A 24,045-nucleotide genomic window follows, 5' to 3' on the forward strand; every position below is an offset into this window, starting at 1 on the left:
TACCTTAATGGGTTGGGAATTCTTTTGTGTAATACTTGGGAAATAAAAAGTTTGTTTTATTACAGTGTGCTGACATGCAGAAAAACTAGTTCACCTGCTTCAGTTTTTTAGCAAGTCTCAGGTTGAATAATTCACCTCAAAACCAGAACTCAGATTGGTTTTCAAAGACTCAATTTTCAAACATTTCATGACTGTGTAAGACATTTATTTATTTCTGCCTTATTCATTCCAGCTCTGAGCGGCAGCCTCGTCTGGTTGAAAAACACTAGCATTTGACCATGGCTGGGAGTCTGGTTTCTAACTCATGAATAGCTTGGCAGCATTACCAATTTAGCTATTATCTCCTGCTTCTATATCTGTCTGTGAAGAACTGCTTTCCAGGGGAAGTGTCTGACAAAGCAAACATGCACAAACATATGTGTAAGTGCATGCAAGATCCTAGAAATGCCACATTGGCACAGAAGAGCACTGCGCAGAAAATCCAGGGCAGGTGTTGGAAACTTAATATAGTCATGTCAGTATGTCACAGCACTTGGGCTAATAAATCACATCTCTGAGCAGGTCTCTGTAGGAGCAGCACAGCTTTGATCTTCTGCTTTCTTTTCTAATCCTGGAGGTGGAGCTGACTCAAGGACCTCCAGGCAGCATTGTGTCCAGATTGGTAGAACTGCCCCACGTATCACAACACTGGAGGTAGGGCTGCTTCTCCAGAGGTGTGCGCTAAGTGGGAACCTACATGCAGATGTGTATGTCATTGTGTTCACTGGTTTGTATCTCCTAGCTGCTTCTGCTTCTAAGGCTTCATGTTAGGAAGGAAGAGTATGAGCAGACTGACTTTCAGAAAAGCTGACAACAAATTACTCCCATTAACTTCAATGGGAATAGTCCTGAAAAGAAGCTGGTGTTGACTAGTGCCTTCTAGATGCTAGCAGTCTCTATATGTTCCTTACTGCAGAGACATGCCAAGTTTGATTAATTATGCTAGGATAGTACAGACCAGGATGCAGTAAAAGTAGCATGTGTATATATGTCAAATTGCTAATGACAACCCTGCCTACACTTCATATTGAAACAGTTCCAAGACACGTCAAAAAGAGGAGGTATATAGTAACTGACAGTGAAGAAAGCAATATGAAATTTAAGCAGTCATCGTTAGAGCTTGCATCCAAAAAGCAAAATGAGATTACTGTGAGACTAGCTAATGAGTTGAGACTCATGAATTTGAACTAATATCTGGCTTGATTGAATCCTTGCAGTGCCCTCTCAATCTGCAGAAGAAAGAAAGGAAATAGTTTACATTTTAGTACGGCAATGCAGACGGATGAGCCATTGATTAGAGATCCTCAGTTCAACAAAAATAAGGAAAGAAGATGGACCCAAATGCATACAGCATGTCCTCAGATTTTTCCCAGTAAGGTAGAGTTATTGCAAAATTTTCAGATGATTCACAGTGCCTGAAGTATCGTGTTTTCATGTTCTAATTCTCTGGATCTTGGAGATTTGAGTTTTCTTATCTGATTTAAACTCAGAAATTATTTTTGGTAATTACTTGGACAATTGTTCTAGCTAAGGAGACATTAATCTAGAAGTGTTTGGATAGTCTGTTTCAATAAACTGATCTTTCTTTAAAGCTTTACAACAGCAATAAAAAACATTCTTCAGCATTCCACTGTAACTGGCCATTTCAGCATGGGGAATATACCACCTCCATCAGCCCAGTGATTCAATGTCCCTGCTCTGCCTTGAAGGACTGAAAAATCCCCAAGTCCCAGGAAACACAACCTAAGGAGAAATGCCAAGTGATAGAAGATGGTAAGCGATTGAAGTGTCTTACATATGCATATTACAGTCTCTGTGGGGAAGCATTTACTGTCCTTTGGAGGCAGTTTGATCACCTCCATATGGACTGTTGAAAATGTCACAGCCTGCGATTTAGCTCACTAAGAAATACAAGATGTTTTCTTCCTTCTCTCCTGTAGATCTTTCTATCAACTGCCATCTTCCTGAGCCACTTCTAGAAACTGCAAAATTAGGAATGACAAAACACGCAAAAATGAATCATAGGTAGAAGTGACAGCTCAGAAATATCAAAATGTGCTGTAGGTGGGACTTGATTTAAAATGGAACATGAAAAAGAGCAGGAATTCTTTGAAAAAAAATAAGTGGTATGCAGAAAGCGGAAATCTGAAGGTTCTGAAAATCCTGGTGAGAAAAGAAATGGCAAAAAATCAACACAGCCAAGCGAACAAAGCAGAACCTGTGTAATTAAGCTGCCAGATGTGTTAGAATTTGCTGATCCAATTTTCTCCTGAGCATTGGCTTCTGTTTAAGTCAGTCCCGTCCAGGTCTCTGGTTATTACTGCCTCTTTAAATCTAGGATGAATTACTTTGGTTCACAATTGCTTCTGCTTTACAGGTTTATGTGTCTGATGACTCAGCATTCACAATGAAAGACACAATGATGTTTTGTTTGTATTGTTGCAATAGCTAAAGCTGAGTCAGCTGCTTTAAATATAATTTTACAGAGTTAACTTCTCATTCTTTATGACTAAAATGCTTTTTTTTTCTTAACCATGCCTGCAGCCACTTACAGTGAAGCCTGTGAGCCATAATGATCTGATGAACTATGAAAGTTGAATCCAAGTATTGAATCTGCTACCGTACCAAGGCCCTACTGCATGTCTAACTGCCTCTTTAAATGTAAACATGGAATTACAGGAACTACCTATGTATGTCCACAGTGCATCTGGCATTCAAGGTATCCTTCCGGGGCATGCAGTACAACAGTTGCATTTATTTCTCCATTTTTAGGACACACTCTCAGACCTCATTTTGTGGAAATGACAGCTTTGAATTCTTTCCCTATAAGGCTTCATTTGTGTCTTAAAGGTGTTCAGACTTTATCCTTTTGCATAGATGTGATATGGATCTAGACCAAACCCAACCTTTTGTTTGTGTCTTTCATAAACGAGATACTTCATAAGAGAGACAGCGCCTGCCTCAAAGAGCTTGCAGTTTGCATGTAGGCCCAGAGATTGCTGAAGGATGCTGCTAACAGGTAAGGATGCACAAAGTAGTAGTGAGATGGCTGTGGGTTCTGGAGTACATAGCAGCCTTGAACATCTACATCTCTTGGGAGAAACTACAATGGAAAACACAAAACTAATTTGGGAAAAGATGCTTCTAGAGCATACCACACACACCTTTTCATGATTCCAGGACAATCGTAATCTGTGGCACACTGTACCTCTCACCTTTAGTTCTGTTATACCAGTCAATATATTCAACGTAACTGTGACATTTAAGATCTCTGGGGCCCTTGGGACTTAGACAAATGTTCTTGTCACCTTGGTGCGATTCAGCTAAAGTATTGCAAAAAAGTGGGGAAAGAGGTTTTTGATTCTGAAGAAAGAGATAGAAGTCTTCGTCTTGATTTCAAAGAGCTTCATCTCAGGACGACAAAGCTGATGTCGGTTCTTCAATTCTGGAGAGGTCAGAGCCAGGGAAGCAGAATTAGGTGAATATTCTGAAGTACTATCCCATCTATATGCCTTTATAAGTCAATTTTCTCCTCTTTTTTTGATCTTAGCGAGTGATCACTTACCTAGAGAAGGGAAAGCCTTGGGCTGGTCTGAGGCAAGAGTTTGTTGAACACATTTGTACTCTCATATGTGCTCCTGGTTCTGAGAAATATCAGGGCAGGCTTAAAGCAGCACTCTAAGGGGATGCCAGAGCTTTGAGGGAAAAATCTTTTCTAGGTCTGTTGGAGCTACCTCGTGGAGCCAAAAAGCAGTGTAATTTTTCACTCCTTGACTGGTCTGAACATGCATGCCCTTTGACTGCAGACCAGCACATTAGTGCTGGCACCAGCATTCTCGTCCTACAAGGAAGGAAAGGGGAGTTGTTTGCTGAGGGCTTTTAAAGCACGATGGGTTTTCTGCAAGCATGCAACAAGATGTAATTACTATAAAAATGGTCATGTACCATTTTGTTTTAAAATGTGTTTTTCCTCTTGCAAGGGAGGACAAAAAGGTGAAAACACTGTATGCCTCTTATTGCATTTCTTCTTCATATGCATTGTATTGGCTTTTATCCCCTGAGGTATTAAAAAGGAAGATTGTGAAAACCGTTTCAAAGAAATCAAAGAGCATCCAAAATACTCATAAACAAAACAGTTATGCTTCATATATACAACCTTATGTGTGGCCTAACTCCTGACCTTGCAGTCTAATGCTCTCCTGTGACAACACGTGTATGAAATGCTAAGTTCAAGCAATGATGTGGTGATAGGGATACCGCAGGCTTTGTATGTAGGAAGGTCTAATGAGATTAATGTTAACGCCTGATTGTATAATGCATGCACAGATGTGTACATGTAAGTATGGATATTCCTCCAAAGGAAATCCTTGAGATCTTTCCTGTCTCTCTCTAAAATATCATAACTCACATTTTTTGCAAACTGTTTGCAAAGAGAAAGGTGTTAGCATTAATTCTGTTTGAATGTCAAAGCTTTTTCTCATGGGAAACTTCTCTCTCCTTCCAGACTTCCTGCAGTACTTGCCTGCCTGAAGCTAGGGAGGGACTTTTATGCTAAGATGTGACACGATCAGGTCCTCTGTTGTAGTTGCATGCTGGTGATTGGCATCTCCCCACCTCCCCTGAGGAGGGTTTGTGCACACCTTCTTCAGAAGCTCTTACTGAGGGTAGGAAGGGAGGGCAGAGTCCATACTCTGATCCCAGCACAACCTGAGCACAAAGAGCCTGATTAAGAAATGGGATTGTAACAGAATGAGCCAGTGATTTCTGAGCGGGTTTTAAAGACTATCTGATGGATTAATTTGAGTTTTCTGGCTGTCTTTCCATACATGCTGGCTGCCTTTTTTGTCTGTATTTTGGCTAAGAAGAAAATTGTGATAGATTATCTAAGAAGCTTAGCCCTTCTTCCTTTTCAGAAGCTGGTGCAGCATATTTCCTTTCCTAGAAGTGCTGCCTTCCACAGGTAGTACAAGTGTATGTGCTTTTAGAACTTCATGCAATCAAGTCAGCTGTGTTGTTGCAGCATTATTTTTGCAATCAATTCCTTAAATATCCACATTTCCAAAAGCAGGGACATAGAAGAAACACTATGTGACAGGTAACCAGTGTTGACTTTCTCAGTCTTGCTTGTCTTTCCTAAAATGGTCTCTGAAGTGATTTTTTTCCAAAAAGTAAATGGTTGTAATTAAGAGAGAAAAATGAGCTGTTAATCAGAAACACACTATTTGCTATAACAGCTCAGATACACCTGGGGCAGAGATTGCCACGTGTGATACATCCATATTAAACAGCATATGGGCAGGCTTTTCTTTTCATGGTTGCCTTTCTGATTAAAAATGAGTATTGTTCTTGCACAGATGGCTTAAGAACAAGCAGAGTCTGGATGCCTCAGTTGTCCACTGCATCCTCTGTTATATTCAGTGCTAAAGAGGAAAGGTACTTAGGTTCACTCTGCAAATAGGATATGCTGAGCACTTTTTGTGCCCTGCTAATAAAAAACAGAAATGCCAGTGATTAATATACTGAAGTGACTGTTGTATAAAGGATACTAGACACTGAAGTTGAGGTTAATAGGAAGAACTGCATCAGATTCATTTGGGATTCACAGAGGTAATGTAGTTTATGAAGTTGCTCTTAGGTCCTTTCCTCCTTTCCTGAGTACTTGAGTGTCCCAGATTCACAGAGCTAATCCAAGAACATGTGTGTACATAAAATTGCTTCAAGGTGTGGTCATGGTATGCAGCTATAACTCTAGACAGTTGTATGTTCTGATGTACGTGTGATGTGGTAGACCAGGCCTTTCAGGCACATAAGTCAGTGCAACACTATTGACTTCTGGGCCTTATCAGGAGACACAGTAACCTATTTCAGCAGCAACCTGTGCTTTGTCTCACATTCTATTTAGGTCTCATCATGGATTAGCACCATCTGAGGACACAGAAAAGCAAATGTTAAAGGCAAACAGCAGTAGCAGTACAGAAGCCTCTCACAATGAGATAAGGATAAACTCAGAGATCAGTGAGAAGTAGTGTTTCCCTTTACACATTCAAACTCCTAACCTCATCTACAAAAGCTACAGACAACTCTCAGTCATCATGCAATATTTCCATGTATAGGGATTCCTTTGGCAGACTTCAAGATAGCATAATCTTGCAGATAGAAAGTATTGTATTTAGAATTCAGATTTCTTGCAGCACAGAAGAGATGTAAATTCACCAGAGGTGATTAACAGAGAATTCTTTCAGTGCAAAGGAAGATAATAGTTGAAGAAAATATGAATAGTTGTAAAAGGAAGGGAGATAGTAGGTAAAATTCCTCCGGTTTTATGGTTAGTTGGGCTGAAAACTGTAGTGGTTCAGGAGTTGTTTCATGGACAAGGCTGCTACTATAAAGTTGGTAACTTCGATGAGAGGGGCAGAGCAGAAAATTGAAAATAGGAACAATTTTAGATACTGAATTTTAATGTACTGCTGCATGTTTATCAGAGATCTTGGAAATGCATTGCATTTTCCAGGAATCTCAGTTCCATCACCACCAAATTTGCCATAATGTTATTAGAACTTTTTCCTAAGAAAAACATTCCGTATGGACGTAGGTGAAAAGGATCAAAGTTCAGTAGCTAAGAGATCTGTGCTCAGAAGCTTCAGCACACCACTGCTGGTATGCTATAAACACTAACATACAAGATGAAGCTGACTGCACAATGGGAGCAGGATTCCTTCAGCAAAATTTGACTTGTCATTCAAGTCATGGAAGTCCTGTAGGTTTCATCAGATTAATTCTCTCTGACCTATCATCCTAGTGCACACATACCCACCCAGCCACCCATTGCCCTTAATTTAAATTAGCCTTAAAAAGATAAAGATCTTCCTTATTCTGAATTTGGAAGACTGCAATCTCTTTGAAGAATGAGACATATTTAAACAAGGAGTTTACCTGAAAGCTCAATTTTATTTCAGAAGAATGAGTGCCTATAAATAGTTTTCGGTTCTCTCAGAGGCTGGCTTCAACACAGAGATTGTTTCTGGCCTGTGTTAATTTGGTAAGAGCCATATCTCCAACTCATGCTAATGGCCTCTCAGCTCAGGTGGCTTCAGTGATTTCTGGGAGATATCTCCCAAATAGCATCTGACAGAACAGATGCTATTAAACATGAGTAAGAGTACTGCAATCAGGTCTGTATCAAGGTGAGAATCTTGATTGAAAGCCCTTGAAAATAGATTAGGCTTTTGCAGTCCTCTTCTGTGTTAACACTGATTCTTTTCTGCCAGCTACCATGCTGCCTATCTCTGTTGTTCTCCATGTTTCTCCTGCTGCCCTACCCTGCAGACTTAGCATTCTCTGTCTTTGCCTGCTTTTCTCCACTCCTTTTCCTTTCCAAGATAATGATGAGATGTTGAAGAGACTCTGAATCACTCTGGAATATCTCAAAAAAATCCTCTTTACCTGAGCCATTTACTGTGATTCTATATTTGAGGTGCCCAGATCTCTACTGTGGCTACCAGAAACAAGTTTTATTGAGGCAGAAGCGATTAAGACATCTATAGCCTGACACACTCAGAGAAATACAATTGATTTTCACAAGAAAGCCTGATCCTCCAGCACTGAAGGCTCATGTTCAAAGAAGTTTAGAATCTTTCTCAGCTGCACTTAGATTAAAGGAAAGCTATTGATGTGATGGGTGGCTTATTCCCTGGAGAGCCATAATGAACAGCAAGTGCCCATTTGGGACAGTGCATTTCAAAGGGGCTTCATTCGCTGAAAGCTTGGAATCCATCTGCTTATTCCATAGGTCAGAAGGGGATATGAATATATAAAGACCAGTCGAATGACTGTATTGGTTTATAATAACTATCCATCTAACCCAAGTACCCTGCTACCAAAAGTATCTATGAACAGACATCTAAGGAAGAATAAGAAATGCCAAACACTTGTGGCACTCCTAAATCTCTCTCAGGCCCCAACTCTTTCTACCTCAGGGACTTCCTGGCTTGGATGTGTTTTTTCTGTGTCTAGCAATTTTCACTGTATTTCTTTTCTATGCACTTGTGCAGTCTCATTTGAATTCATGTCAATTTTTAGCACCCTGAAGTAATTTAGCAATAAGTTCCACAGTCTACTGTGTGAATAATCAAAAATATTTTGTCTGTATAGGACCTATCCCATGTTATCTTTATTAGATGCTGTCCAGTTCTTGTACTAAAAGACACTGAACAAACAAACCCTTTCCATCCACAGTACACTTATTTTGTAAATATATACCACATCACCCCCAGTTACCCTTTTCCAGACTGCAGTGCTTAGTCTGTTCATTTATCCTTAATATGACAAGCCTTTCATGCCCTTGATCATCCTTGTTGCCTTTCTCTCAGCCTTCTCAAAGTCTGAAGTACCTTCCAAGATGAGGAGATGAGAAATGCACCTTTTATTCAAATGGTGGACAAACCATGGATTTATACCGTCACATAATAATGTTCCATTTTGTTCTGTATTTATTTTCTAGTAACACTGAACATTTGAGTTGCAGTGTTGACTGATACTAGGTAGTGAACTACTGTTTGAATGGAGCCACTTACAAGAACGACAGGACCTCCTAAGTGGTGAGGACCAGTTTAAAGTCCATCATTTTGTATGTGAAGTTTGGGTTATTTTTCCAATGCTTATTGCTTTGCATTTAGCTACACCAAACATCATCTGGCATTTTGTTACACATTTTATTCTGTTTCTCAGTCTTGCTCTAAGACTTCATACAGTCAGCCTGCACCGATGTGTCACCAAGAAGCTTTCTCATTCCACTTTCAATCATTTTCCAGGTTTCCTTATGAATATGTTGAACAGTAAAGATCCCAACACAGATCCCTGACAAATTCCTCTTGAGTCCTCTCTCCACTGAAAGAACTGATCATTTGTTCTGTTTCCTGTCTTGTAATCATGCAAGACCTTCCCTCTAAGAGCTGCTTTTGGTGAGGGCCTTTGCCAAAGCCTTCTGGAGTTATAGACTACATGGAGTTATAGACTACATGGGCCAAATAACCCTGCCCACAAGCTTGTTGACACCTTCACAAAAAAAGCAGAATTACAGCCTTTTATATAAAGCTCCTCCGACTCTATCTGGATGGATTATTTATGGTACAATGCTTATGCAGTTGCCTGCTAACTCTTTATACTTTCTATTAGTTTGTTCAATATGGACATCAGTTTGATGTTCCTGTAATTCTCCAGCGGGACCTCTGCATCACATATGTTATCCTCTAGTCCTAAGTACCCAGACTGTTTTAAATGAAAGGTTACACAAGTCTCTCAGTAATTCAGCTATTTCATCCTTGAATTGCTTCAAAACTCTTGAGTGATTACCATCTGGTCTTGGCAATGTGTTAGTGTTCTTTATATCATTTGTTCCCAAACTCCTTCTGTAGTCACTTCAGTATCTTTTATGACCTGAACTAACCCAAGAGTCTCTAGTTCTGAGTAGGCCAGGGCATAAAGCAATTGAGTGACTAATGCTTTTCTGAAAGCACAGATCTTGCTTATGACATTTGGGTTGGGCTGGGCTATGGTTTGGTTATATTGCCTCTGCTAACCAGTAATTAAACGTGTAGAGGTACTGTATAAAGGGAAGTAATGGTGTAGTAAAGAGTAACGTCTGTCTGCCGTGAAGTCAGGAGTACCAGCACCGAGGTGCCCACCCAGTTACCCCCACCAGCACCTGGTGTCTTGCCATAAAACCCCAGTTATTATCTGGAAGCAGAGATGTTAGAGAGCATTGCAAGAACCAGGTTACGAAGCAGGAGCTACATGCTGTGTGTGTGGGGGGCCCAAAGGGCACAGTTTGAACAAAACCTTTTTTTGTTACAGCCTAACTACAGCCTCCAGAGAGCTCACAGCTAAAAGCAGAGCACACAGGGACAGGACTGCCCAGAATGGCAGGGCACTATATATGGCTCCTCATAAAAGCAATTACAAATGGCTTTTCTTACACTTAGAAGTACTTGGAAACCAACAACTTTTTTAAGGCTGGAATGACATTATCTTGCTGTATGCTGTCCTCAGTTTAGGCTGAGTCCTTGTGTTGAAGTAGGGGGTGTTGCATTTGGCCTGCACAGGGGGGTTGAATTTGTGTACTGGCATCAGCTTGGTTCTGTGTCTGCACAAGGTGCTTCCATGGCTCCTTTTGCCGTGGTATTGGGGGGCAGCAAGGGATGGCTGCTTTTCCCTGGAGCTTGGCATTGGCCTGAGGGAAAGTCTGCAAAGCAGCTCTGCTTGCCAGCTGATTTCTCCATGGGTCAGCAGAGCCAATCCTCATGACTTCCAGGCCTCACAAAGAATTTTCTTCCTCTTTGCTTTCTAATAAATAACAACACTTGGATCAGTTCATACGGTTCCTTCAAGCTTCTTTATTTCACTGTCTCTACAGTGAAAAGATTATAGATCTTTTCCTGTCAGCTTTCAGCTCTGCGTTGCTTCTGTCTCTGTAAGTCACATAGGCAGAAGGCACTAAAAGCATCAAAATAAATCCCTGGAATATACAAGCAGACATTTCTTAGGCATTTGCATGAGACTAATTCTATAATTTATCAAGTTGGACCCTGAGGGAGCATCTTCTCTCTCCAACCAAGAGCAGAGTAGCATGAGCTAAGACTTTGTTTTGGTTAAGCTATAATAGTGGCTACAGGTAGATGACTTGCTTAAGTGAGTTTTCATCGAGCTAAAACAGAACAGTTAAGATAAGGCTTAATAACAGGTGTGTTTTAACCTTAATAGCACATTACTCTGAACTATCTCATGATGATCCATAAGTCCCATCGATCCACAGCTAGTTTCATGTCTTAATGAGAGTTGCTTAACAGTGGGCTGTGCTCTGGACTACACAGAAGTGTGTTTGCACTGTGCCAACTCCATATAATGTCAAATAAAAATCTGTTTTGCATGTAGCATTATCATCTAAAAAAACCCCCACCCTCTCCTGTAAATAGTTAATAGTGGAAGGAGTAGTGAAAAACAGCAAGAAATTACAGGAAGGTTTATGCTAGACTTAAAGGCTGAAGGGCACAGAGAGAGAGAGATTAAGAGATTTTAGAGAACTGGGAAAGTCATGATGAGAAATGGCAGTAAGTTTGTCTAAGGGTCAGACCCATCTCCCTGCCTTCAGCCACCTGAGAGGTAGATGTGCAGTCTAAAATGCTCTGGCACACTGGGCCATGGGGAAAATCTGTCTTCAACTCCTATCTCAAGACAGAATGAACTGCTCTTTTGGAGGTGTTCATGTTCCAGGTGGACTGTGGAGGAAAGCTAGGCCACTAGCTTGAGTGGGTAAAGTTAGCAGAGATGAACTCCAGACCCACTCTAGTCTTGAGCAAGGGTTTTAGGGTTCAGTATTTAAAGCAGCAGCCATGCAATTCCATGTGTGGTACATGCCACTGATTTGAAGGTACATTTTTCCTCTTGTGGTTAATGCAAATTCTTAAGTTATCCTCTGTGAAGATTTTGCAAAGTTCTGTTATTGACTTTGGATCTTTCTCTGATTCCAGCTTTGATGTTTTGGGGGTACGTTTGCTCAAAAGTCAGCAATTATGCATGCAGGTACCTGGATTCCACCTGGTGAGTTGGATGTTTTTGTGACTCTGAAAAGTCTCTTTTGCTTTCATTTCAGAGTCCCACTTTTCTCCATTGTATAAAACATAATGATACCTAAGTTGTAGGTGTGTTGCAAGGATTAACGAATTAATGCTTGGAAAATGCTATAGAAAATGTAGAACGGCTTTAGAAAAGTCAGTCATTTTCTATATTGTTTTAATTTTTAAAGATCTGATTACCACATTAATTAAACCAACTAATTAAAGTAATCTTGTAGGATAATTTGCAGCCCCCTAATAGATCTCCTTTGATTTGGATCTCAAAGATTTCTTTATTTTGCTCTTTGCTTTGTCTTGATCTCTGCAAGTGGTTTAACATGCACTCTGGCTTTTCTTAGGAGACTCTCTGCTGGGAGTGGACATAACGATCTATAGTAAGTACTTCCAAGCTCTTCCTATTCCCAACTGCTGCTCACAGATGGACCAGCAGTAAAGTCCGTCCTTGCTCCCTCCCTAGACTGAACTTGGCATTCAGCATGCTCTTTATTTTTAAACAACAGTAAACCTTCTTGATGCCTAAGGGTCAGGTGTGGAGTCTGTAGTGGGCCTGCAGTGAAAAGAGGTGGAAATGCAGGTGTCTCACCCTGTCCTTTTCTTATCCTTTCCCCACCTCCTGCACCTAAAAGATCTGAGGTCTCTTTCCATTGCTTCTTATGTAAAACATCTCCTAAGATCTGTGTTTCATAGAATCATGACCAATCTAACCCTAACCAAGTAGATCTCTGAAGAGGCCAAAGTCTGCTTTCCTGAAGTCCAGGGTAATGAGCTTGCTGTGCACCCTCCTCACTGTCCTAAGTATCTGGAACTCCACCATTTCATGGTCACTGCAGCCCAGGCTGTTCTTGAGCTTCACATTCTCCACCAGCTTCTCCTTGTTGGTGAGAACAAGGTCCAGCATAGCACCTCTGCTCGTTGGATCCTCTATCACTTGGAGAAGGAAGTTATCATCGATGCATTCCAGGAATCTCTTGGATTGCTTATGCCCTGCTGTGTTGTCCCTCCAACAGATATCAGGGTGGTTGAGGTCCCCCATGAGGACCAGGGGTTGTGAACATGAGGCTGCTCCTATCTGTGTATAGAGGTCCTCATCTGCTTGGTCTTCCTGGTTGGGTGGCCTGTATGAGACCCCCCACTATAGTGTCACCTGCGCCTGCCCTCCCTTTAATCCTGACCCATAAGCTCTTGGTTGGCTCCTCATCCATCCCCATGTGGAGCTTCATGCACTCCAGCTGGTCATTGACATAGAGCGCAACACCCCCTCCTCATTTCCTGGGCCTGGCCTTCCTAAAGAGCCTGTACCCTTCCATTCCAACACTCCAGTCGTAGAAGCCATCCCACTGTGTCTCCATGATGCTGATAAGATCATAGCCCTGCAGGTGTGTGCACATCTCTAACTCCTCTTGTTTATTCCCCATGCTACACGTGTTTGCACAGAGGCATTTCATTTGGGCCCCCATTTCAAGCTACAGTTTAGAAGCTGATCCGTGAACATTTAATCCAAATCTGGTTTTACCTTAAGTGTCTTTGTCATATTTCAACATTGTCCATTAAATGCAATTTTTGTATTGTATCATGTTTAGGATTACAATCAAGTGCACTTCTAGCTCTTAAGAATTGCCTTGTTTCTACCCAGAGCCCACTCTTTACTACAGAACATTGATCTGAATTTCTAAAGCGACTCTGATGGAAAATGGTTTTGAAAAAAAGGGCTATTTAGTAACTGAAAAGGCTCGCTCAGCAGATCAGAGAATAGTTTTAACTGTTCAAGTTAGAGAGATATATGGCTACAGTCTCATACGATTGCATAGCTAATAGAACACATACTATTGCGTAAAAATTCCTATTTGTCTTCCAGATTTGCTCATCTCTTTTACTAAGTCAGTCCATAAAGACATACAGTTGTTTGTATATTTTAGCAGAAGAAAACTGCCCTTCTGCTTGAAAAAACAGAAAGGTAACTTTGAGGTTTCAGTGTTGTAGTCTAGTACATTCCTTCATGCTTGCCCTGATCACCTTTGTCATGAAAAGCAGAGTTTAAGAGTACCTGTATTAATTTTTCATAAGCAGGCTGTGGTTTAAACACGGCTATATTACAAAATTAGGTGGGCAGTTTGGAAAGAATGTATTTTCTTCTAGTCTTTAACAATTTTATGTCTATTTTCAATCTCTTTATTGCAACACAAGTCTTTCTTAATGGTGTCGAAATTTAGTGATTTCTTCCAGGCTTAGAGCTTGAGGTGTGTAAGGGAGTACCATTTAGCAAGCATATAGGCAGGTTTTTTTGTCAGGATGGTCTTTGGCCATCGCGAGACCTGCCAGGGCAATTTTCCTGTGGTTTCTGGACACTTTCCGCTCCTGGGAGGCCAATGGGAGCCCAGCTCAAGGTAACTGTGATGGCAATGAGGGGCTTCTTGTTGCCCTGGCCATTTCCCTGGCCATTACCCTGGCATTATGTGCAATGTGGGACGATCTTAATGAGGAGGTAATGGCTACCTTATTCCCTTTTCCACATCACTTCTAAAGGAGAGTGTTTCTCCTCATGGGATCAAGTATAAAAGGCAGCATTTGTTTGTCCTTTGTGTATATAAAGTCATCCACAAAAATGGACTAAACAGCACAGACTACCCTGTAGGAAATAAAAAGCAGAGGAACATAAACTTCTCTGTGGTAATGAAGAAAATTAAAATGGTTTTCTGGAAAGTAGTGCTCTTTCTATGTGATAAATAAAATACTTTGTTTTTCTTCACTCGCTGCTTTCCATTATGTAGTTATGAATTATGAAAAGACGTTCGCAGCTCTCTGCATATTCCTAAGAACACAACAGTCATTTTCCTCCTTTTGTCTCTTAGGTGGAAGTACACCATCATCAGATACTTTCATATAAAGATTAGTGATTAATGCTCCTTACTATAACAGATAGAAACAGCTAGATGTCTGCTAATGCACTTCCAAATATTTCCAAAGAGTGGCTGTGGAGAGACTCTCCAGATTTGCATTCAGAAGGTAATGACCTGATAGTAAAAGAAAACTAAATTGGACGGATGGAAATATATTGTCACTATGTCGTAAACCCAAATCACCTACTGGGTTTCTATTTCACTTCTGCTGTTTGCTAGGTAATGAAGGATAGACTTCTAGCATTCATTATAACATGGCATTATAGTTATGACTGAGAAAACACTCTCGTGCTGAAACCTTCTATTCAGCTGCATAAAACTTTCAGGCAAAATCACCCTTTGGGCTGAAATTACTTATGCTTGTTCTCCTCCCAGAAGTAATTTGTTTTTTAAAAGTATTACAATGCTCTTTGGCAGTGGTGAGAGAAATACATTTTTAAAAAAGCAAAAGAAAAGAAATTACTTTATTACAAAATGGGATTCTTTGATCATTAAGAAATGACTAACAATTACAACTTCAGACTTGCTGGGTTTCATACCTAAGGAGCACAGGTGATTGTTCTGTGTTTGGAAAAGTTTCATTGGATAGAAATATCAGCACAATCTTGCCAATTCCATTTACCTTTTCGAGGTAACCATGAATCATTCTACAAATATATGTTCAGTGTATCTGCGAGTGTTTATGTTTGTGCAGGCAATGGAACACTCCATGTTCGCAGAGGACCGTGTGGCTAACAATGTATTTGTGACTTTTTTGAGTTCTACTGCAAAAATTGGCCCTTGGTATTTATTCTCTTGCTTCTCTTCCAATAGGTTATAATGAGAAGGAACCCAAAGTCAGCACTGAGCAGCAGCAATTTAAAGCGGATTGCGATGGATATTGCTTTACTTGTCCAATATGAATTGTCTTGCCTGTATAAATCTTAGAAGAAGAAAGCAACAATCCAATGAATTTTCATGTACACAGTCACATTTGTAAGTAAACAAGTGCAATTGGGTAGGCAAATAATTTATGAAATTAAGATTATTTTTTTCATTATTGTTTTCAGACTTCAGTGGAATTGAAAGAACATTCAAATGTAGCATATGAGGAGAAGTAGCTTATGTTCAGCTATTCATCTTGTTGGAGGCGTGAAGAAATTCATTGGTTGTTCCAGCCCTTGGTTTTGCATATTCACCGATGTCACTGTAGGAGTTGTGCCAGGAATGACAATAGTGTCAGTGAAATGTTTTCTAGTACCACAAGAAGAGACTACTAATCTAGTAAGGTGAAGAGGTGAGAGGAGTACTTGGGATGTTATTGGATTGCCTTTCTGACTGAGACATTTTATTTCAAATCATACAGTATGTCTCTTGTTTATAAGGAGAGACTCTGAGAAATGTTCACAATAAAATCTAGCAGTAAAGCCTGCCAGGCTTTCGAGTCTGTGCATGTCCCTCCATTCTACTGCCATTGGCAATAGTGCACCATAATGGCAATCCCTCAGAAACCTGATATTCTGCTCTGGTAACTTTATACCAAGTCTCAGTGGTCAAATAATCACGTGATTCCCCCATAATTCAATGCACACGGGGAAGTCTGGTCTACAGACGGGGCCATACATGGAATAAAAGGAAACCATGTCACCTGTGACCCTATTCCATCACTTTGAGGTTAAGCTAACCAAGAAACCATAAGGAGAGCTGATCTTCATATTTTTGGCTCATCACTTCCAAATCTGATATAATAATTTGGAGTTTTAGAGTACCTATCAGAACTCTTGTTTGGGTATATAAGGGAAGGTCAGTTGTGGTTCCCCAAAGTTTCCCTTCAGGACATTTCAGCTATGTTGGGGATAGTCTATGATCAGAAGGAATTGTTCTAGGAATCATATTGCAGACCAGATAGATTAGTAAGTCAATATTAACTAGGAAAGTTGATTTTAAAGAACTCCCTGTGATTTTATGGGGGAAGAGAAATGAAAGGATTCCGTCACAACAAACCAGTCCTCACTAGTGAGAGCTGTCACCCAGAGAACAGGTAATAAAGCTATAGGAAAAAAAACAGAATGTAGCTAGAAGAGAGAGAAGGGAGATAGAATTAGCAGCAGGATGTAAGTCGCACATTGCAAAACCCACCTAAGATGCAGCAAAACTTGAAGAAATGAATCTGTGAATTTCCCTTTGGCCAGTCTCCTCTAGTGGAGACTGAGGCTCGTGCCTAATCTTTTTGGTCTTCATTTCATTATGTACCAGATGTTTTGGCATAGCCTGCACCTCCACTTGACAGAGCCCTGAAAGGCACAATGGCAAATAAGGGGGCAGACACATTAGTATATTAAGGTATTCATTGTATCACTGATCCTTAGTGCTCTAAGAGATCTGGTTTTATAGCTCCTAAATACTTTGAGATTTATGATTTTACAAGAGAACTGTAAGCCAGAGCCAAACTTGGGCACCCAGTACCTAGGATTATAGGACTGTTTTTCCTCCAAAGGCCGATCCTTTCAGTCTGTGACCCAGTACTTGGAGGACATGGCTCTATTGCATCAAAGCTTCATTTATCTCAAACCTGGCAGTGTCCTAGGTTCTTCCAGTCACCAGAAATAACCTCTGGTATCTCAAAAAAAGAGAGCAGGAACATTAAGGTGGGGGATAAAAATCTCCAATGTGTCTCTTGTGACTGAAATTCTTCAGGAAAATAAGCCTTCTTCATGTTAATGACCAATGTTTGAAATGTAGAGAAGTCTACAAAAAAAGTACACCTTAGCTTCCTCCATCCTCTGCCCCCCATGCAAAGCAGGCCCTGGTTATCAGCAGTATAGACAGCTTAAAAATTCAGTGAAATTTAACAAAAGCTGCAAAATCCACTTTTAAAGCTATCACTCTGGCCAGAGTTGGCACTTTTGTGCCTTGGTTTAATGAGAGCTTTTCTCAACAATGGGTGATCTTAAAGGAGACCTACGAAAATGTATTTTTTAATACTGCCACTTAACTATGTTCTGAACTCCTTATGAAACCAGTGTCTCACTCCTTCTCTCTGCTCCAACAGTGTAAAACATACTGTCAGCCTTTTCTTTTCTAGCGCTGAAATACCTAGGCTCACTGAGAATCAGTGTTTTCCACTGAACCCTGAAGCATTAACAAGAGCTAACCTGTTTCAGCCAATGCACCAGTGAAGTCAGCAGGAGCAGCCCGCTCTGAAAATCCAGTAATGGGCTAGTGAATAAACTGTGACAGACTTTGCAAGAATACATTTAGCCTATCTTCTCCTCACGTGCCCAGATTTGCACATTTCTCTGTGTTATAAGATAAAGTAAAACACCCTGAAGTGTATTCGGCATCCCCTTAAATGGTCTTTGAACTCAAAGCATCATAAGTAACACCACCACCAAGGTGGGTCTAGATGATTTTTCTTTCTGGGCCTGACCTCTATTTTGTGACACTTAGAGAGCTGAAACAAGGTTTATATTAATAAGAGTGGAAAGGGGTGCTGCTCACAATTTGGAGTCTGCTAAGGAGGACTGAATGGTTCAGCCAGCTCTGGGAATATTTGTCTGTTGCAGGGACAAGGAGGACAGGGCTGCACTGAGCAACGATACAAGTGTGACCTGCTGCCAGATTTGCCAGAGAGACTCAGAATAACAGAAAGGTCACTTCCTGGCAGGAGGTTTTTTACTGTGTTCAGACTTCTCTATCTGAAGTTTACAGATTTTTCTATTGGAATAATTATCCCGCTGATGCAGGCACACAGTGTCCTATAAAAATTGTGCTTACGTTCATATGCACTTGTTTGTCTCTCCTGAGAGGAATTTTTGAACCAGGTGTGTGGTATCACCCAAACTTGACAGAAAGATGGGGGTCTGGAAGACAATGAGGAAGTCTGGGAACCTTGTTAACACCCTGATGGTGAGTGCAGTGGGAACCCTACCGAGCAGAGTCTCCTGGCCTTACATCTGTCCCAGCTCCAGGAAGAATTTCAGCCAAAACTTGCATCTTTCTATAAAGGAAAATTCAACCATCCTCAAGACATCAACCTGGAGAAAACCAGGCTTGATTCAGTAAACTACACCTTTTCTGCAGATATTCAAGTACAGAGTAACGCAAGGCAGGTAAAGCGTTTCCTCTTCTCTTTTCCCATTCTTTCCAGTAGCACTGTCCAGCAAGGTGTATCGTGCCCATCCTGTCATGGGGGTGGGAGGGAGGCTGTGCATGCTGCAGGCCTCCAAGACCATCATGATGACTGCTTATGATTTACCCTCTTCAGCTCTGATTCTGGTGTGAGAGGTATGTGTGGGTATGGGTCTCCCTAAGGGCAGAGTCTCACTGCAGGTACTTTCTCTAGAGTCCCAGCTTTGTGTAGGGATGATGCCCATAAGTAGTTTATCACGAGATCAATTCCAAGATAGCACCAATCCCAAGTAAGCTAGAAACTCAGGAATACAAGGGGTTAGTTTTTTCCTCTTTTTCTTCCCCCAGGTGAAATTCTGCTTGAAACAATCCAGGCTACACTGAAGGCAGTGCTCTGAAATGTGCAATAGTTATTTTTGCTTTGCCAGTGCACTCCATACATAGCAACAGTATCTGAAACCAAAGGGCACAAAGCAGTAAAATATGCCCGATTGGAGTATTTGACCAAGGTACTAACAAAGCTGGCAGTGTTGGCAGGGATACATGCCAGTGAGCTCACATAGCAAATGCATGCACATGCCTTTTTTCATATTGAAATTACCTCTTCTTTTTTCCCCGATGAAACAGGACAGGAAGCTTTCGGCCTTTTCAATCCCCTAACATCTGGGTTTATGAGCATGCCACCAATATTTTTGTGTGGTGAGGACTGCCATCCCTAGCCTCGCCACTACTAAAATTAACTGACATCTTGGGCCACGTAAGCTGCTTATTCCCAAATGTCAAGTCACTAGGGGCACTTACAGCAAAGAGAATGTTAATGGGATATTTCTGAGAATAGACATTAAGTATGGAAAACACTGGAGTGAAGAAATGCGTGTCTGAAAGTCAGCTAAGTACCTTAGGCACCAGCCAGAGCATTCTGTAGTGGGAAGCTGGTGAGATATACATTTCTGCAGAGGGAGTTGTGAAACTCAGTCCTTGTCCTGAACGCTTGCTATTAGCTTCCATTCCCAGCACCAGGAATGCTTATTCCTTCACTTATTCAACAAAGATGTTATTCACCCAGCTGTCACATCAACCCATCTGTACACTAATGCAACCTTATGGTTGGCTTTCTCCTACCACAGTACCTCAAACGATAATATATTAAGGGAAATATTGCATGATAAGAACTGGTTTATGATCCAGAAGTGAAGCCCAGGACTAATCGGCCACTAACCTGATTACTGAGATCAGAATCAGGTCAGAAAGAAGGGAAAGGCAAGCTGTGTTTAAGATTGGTATTTTATATGTTTTTACATTACAGAATTACTGTAAAAGCAAATCAGCCAGGGCACACATCTGCCTGTAAAAGGAGGCCATTTGCCTACAAAGCCTCGCTGCTCTCTGCAAGCCATTTTAAAAGGTCGACTGAAAGGCATTGTGGAAATCTGGGATCTGTCCTGAACATGCCCACAAACAGACCACTAATGTAGATTTGCGTGACAGCTCCTCTACTGTGCAAAAGGCGTATTAGATTTGAGATCTGGCACCTCCTTGTCTCCTCTGAACTCAGTGTACCTGAGCAGTTCACCTGTCTCCCTTTTCACAGTGCTCACTCTTCCTTAAAAAGGAAAAAAACATCTAACACAAAAAGCCCAGAAACCTCACCCTCTTTGATGCTTATAGAATAGATCACAAGCAGATTATCAGTTTCTTGTCACCCCCTTTGCCCCTCCTCCCTGTTATCCTAATCGAAGTTAATACATTCTAACTAATATCTATGTTGACATAGGAATCATTTGGTGTTTCTGAGGAGTGCATGCGCTAGGTAACCTTGAATATGAAAAGTCTGATGGGATCTGCAGAAATGCACATGGATGTCCTAATGACAATTGCCTTGGGGAAACCAGGCAGGTCTCTCTAATTGGGGGAGCCAGACTTTAAACAGCAGCTGGCCAAGCGCAACGCCATTTATTGGAACCACTTAGTTGCAAACCTCAGGAGACACAACGAGGTTTTAAATAACAGATGATTTGGGGTAAGTACTGTATACTCAGCATTGCATGCTGGGCGTTTTTCAGGTTTGACACATCATGGCTTAAACTTAAATATACTGTTAGTGCAACCAAGTTTTTTTTTTCACAGGAATATAAAAATGTGCATTCTTTTCAACTTAATTGCTTCAGGTTTTGCCTGAAGTCTAAAAGTCCTTATTGGGACTGGTGGGTAAGGAAAAGTACTGTCTTACTGTCTTACTGTCTTACATTGACTGCCAAGTCCTTAGCAAAGCTAGCCTTTTTGAAGTCACATTTTATAGCAGCGGTGGACTGTGATTCCACCCGTTCATTCACAAATCCAGTAATGCACTGTATTACACCTCTGATTTCATCGTGTTTCTGTCTAAACAGTGAACACTGCTGTGTTGCTAGAAGATACCAATGGAGGCAGGAGCTGTAGACATTGTTCCAGAAATAAAACAAATATGAAACAACTCCAACTCTTCCTCATAAAAGCTCTCTCTTGCTGCATTCCCCAGGACCCTTGGCAGAATTTGGCACCTTCTCCTCTGCCAGGTAAGGAGAGGCCTCTGAAATGTTTGGTCTACTGCCTCAGTTAAATTGCATGGGCTGGGAAGCAGACTTGCAAAAATAAATTAAGAAATTATCATTGGTTCACCAACAAGTTCAAGAGCTTGTGTGACCCATGACATCTAAAGCCTGGTCCCAGCAAACTGGTTTGTGAAGGGATTTTGTGGCTGTGTTCATAGAAGCAGACCAACATCTGCCGTTTTCAGGAGGCAGTGATTACAGTGAGGAAGGCAGTGTCTCTCTGGGGAGTCCCCACCTCTCCTGCAGAATAATAGTGGAATAGCACCAGTTGGGTGCTACAAATGTCATTTATTGCCAGTTGTTCCCAGAGTTATTTGCCATGTTATCTATGCCACCCAAAGGGAACAGTTTTTTTCCATCTGATTCTAACATAGCTTGCTTTATTATATTCATTTAGCTTTCTACACACACTACTTTATTTCATTTTTCTATTATGACTCTTCTTCCTGGTATATATTTGCTGTCTAGATATCTTAACTAAGGCCCAACCTCCTCATTACTGATCTCAGCATTGTGTATGACACTATGACAATTTTATGCATACACGTTTTCACATGGTTTGCTTCCCTTTCTTGACAGCAATTACAAGCTGTCATTAAAAGCATGAGAAATGGTTATCGCGCTGTTACAATTTTACATTGATAGGTAATCTAAAGGGAATAAGCAGGAGGGAGGAACATAAAGACTCAGAAAACCAGTGCTGAAGAGAACTGGGACAGGGATAAATTAGTGGAAGAATATAAAGGACAAGAAGAAGTAGTCCCTAGGCTCATAATTTCAGCGTATACTCTGGTACAGGAAGCCTTTGACAGCTTTCTGGTCACGGTTTAAGCAGCCATATTTGGAAGAGAGGAAGGAAGTGCCTTGTAAAGACCAGCAGAGTTGTCTCTAGATAATCAGCTAGATCATAACATAAGCAAAATCAGCTATGGCTATGTCATATCGATGGACATGGTTGTATGTTTGTGGTACCTCAGCCATACATATTGGCTTTCTGTATAGTAGCTGTAACACTCTGTCACCATGTCACATACTATAGGTTTGTCACTATATTGTAATATATACTGGACATCACTCTTACACATATGGTATTTCTAATTTCTGTCTGCTTCCACAGAAAACTAAAAAAATCATAAATATAGTGGTACAATATTGCCTATCACAGCCTACATAAGTATTTTAAAATTCTTGCCCAGTCTGTTCATGACACTTCTCTGCTCAACTGAGAAGAGAGTGAAGCCCACCAAGAAAGCAAAGACACAGGTGGAGAACGTTGGTGTTTGGTAGACACCTATTTCTCTCCATGGCCTACAGAGGCAACATAGTTGATTAGGCTAGCCTAAACCTAATTTTTTAGGCAACTACAGTTGCATTAGGTAAGATGAATGCTACCCACCAAAGATGTGAAATAGAGCATGAAGCACTGAGCGAGCACCAGTAAGGAGGACTTGCCAGACCCAGTGGCAGGCACAGGATGCAGCTAGCGTGTCCAAGCACTTGTATTGCCAATCAGTTCGGCTTGCTGGCATAGCAGAGAGTTTGTTCATGTGTGACAGAGGGTATGCTGAGGACCTTGTCCAGCAAAGAATGAATGGGACTGCAGTGGCTGATAGATATCATCAAAGCAGTGGTATCTGCCAGCAATGGATTTATGGCAACAGCTCTAATTGTTTTTACTGAGAGAAATCTTCTTGGTAAATAAGCCTCTAAATTGGTTGCTTGATTCCAGTTGTTATCAGAATTTATTTGTTTGCTGTAGCAAGCAAATTCTGCATCAACAGGGGCAAAGACAGGTAAAAAGGGATGTCATTTAAGAAAGCTAAGGATACTACAGTCAAGAGCAGTAAGGCACGTCATGGCTGTCATGTAGCTATGCGTCCTGAAGCCTCTTTTTCTGCAAGTTGGTTATTCTTTGCCATGGAATCTTGTTTATTGAAACCATTCTCTGCCCCACACTGGGTTCTCACAGGATTTTATGGAGAACAGAAAGAAACATGTAGTTCTATGTTTATGGCATAGTATAAAATGTAAGGAAAATGTCTGTTGTGATGTAAATCTAGATTCTAACAGAGTGATAGGTTTTCATTTTCTTCTTGTACTGCTCAGCCCATTTCCATACCATCAGCTGGGAGACATCATAACTATCATTAAAAACAGATATGAGGTTCCATTAATTCAAATGTATACATATATTGGTCTAAATATGTTACATTCTAGGGCTGAGTCTGGGCATGGTTTTGTTTCTGCTAGGGAACGTGCACTGAGCATCCTAACATCCGAGGATACCAGGGAGACATTCAGCACCAGCTCTTTAGATACTTGTGTAAAGAGGGAGGTTACTGCTGTGGAGGATTAAAAGGAAATTGGGAAAGATAATACACTGATGTGTCTTGAGAATACTCAAGACAATTATAAACATGTGCATGTCAAAGCAAATTCTTATGCTTCCCCCCCCCAGGGAATGCATTATAAAAGCAGACATTCATCTTGATATCTGTCTCCTATCTTTAGAAGTAAAGGTGGAAAAAGCTACAGAAGAAGAGTAGTGGAAAAATTGGTAATGTAGTTGGCCAAAACTGTACAAGGATATCCTGTAAAAGGAGGAAAAGGGGGTTTTGCCTGAGCCCAAGATATATTGCATACCTTCACATAGGCAGATTACTACCAGAGGTAAGTCATAAATACCATTGCTAAGTAAGTGTGAAATGGAGTCATGGGATGTTACTAGTCTATGACATTCTTGGGTAAAGAATATGAGGAAATCAAAATAGAAAAATG

General features: G+C 40.9%; 2 long non-coding RNA genes across 2 annotated transcripts in view; both read left to right on the top strand.

The window, feature by feature from the left end:
* The first annotated feature begins 1,620 nt into the window (after positions 1 to 1,620).
* Positions 1,621 to 15,534, top strand: LOC142600781 (uncharacterized). Its single transcript, XR_012834340.1, has 3 exons — positions 1,621 to 1,812; positions 2,973 to 3,058; positions 15,380 to 15,534. It is a non-coding gene; the product is annotated as an uncharacterized LOC142600781 (long non-coding RNA).
* Positions 15,535 to 18,751: 3,217 nt separating this feature from the next.
* LOC142600782 (uncharacterized) overlaps positions 18,752 to 24,045 on the top strand; it is a 43,976-nt gene continuing 38,682 nt past the window's right edge. The window contains exon 1 of the long non-coding RNA XR_012834342.1: positions 18,752 to 21,231. This is a non-coding gene — a long non-coding RNA (uncharacterized LOC142600782). The remainder of the gene's footprint in view (positions 21,232 to 24,045) is intronic.

This window comes from Balearica regulorum, chromosome 2, assembly GCF_011004875.1.
Source record: "Balearica regulorum gibbericeps isolate bBalReg1 chromosome 2, bBalReg1.pri, whole genome shotgun sequence".
NCBI lineage: Eukaryota > Metazoa > Chordata > Aves > Gruiformes > Gruidae > Balearica > Balearica regulorum.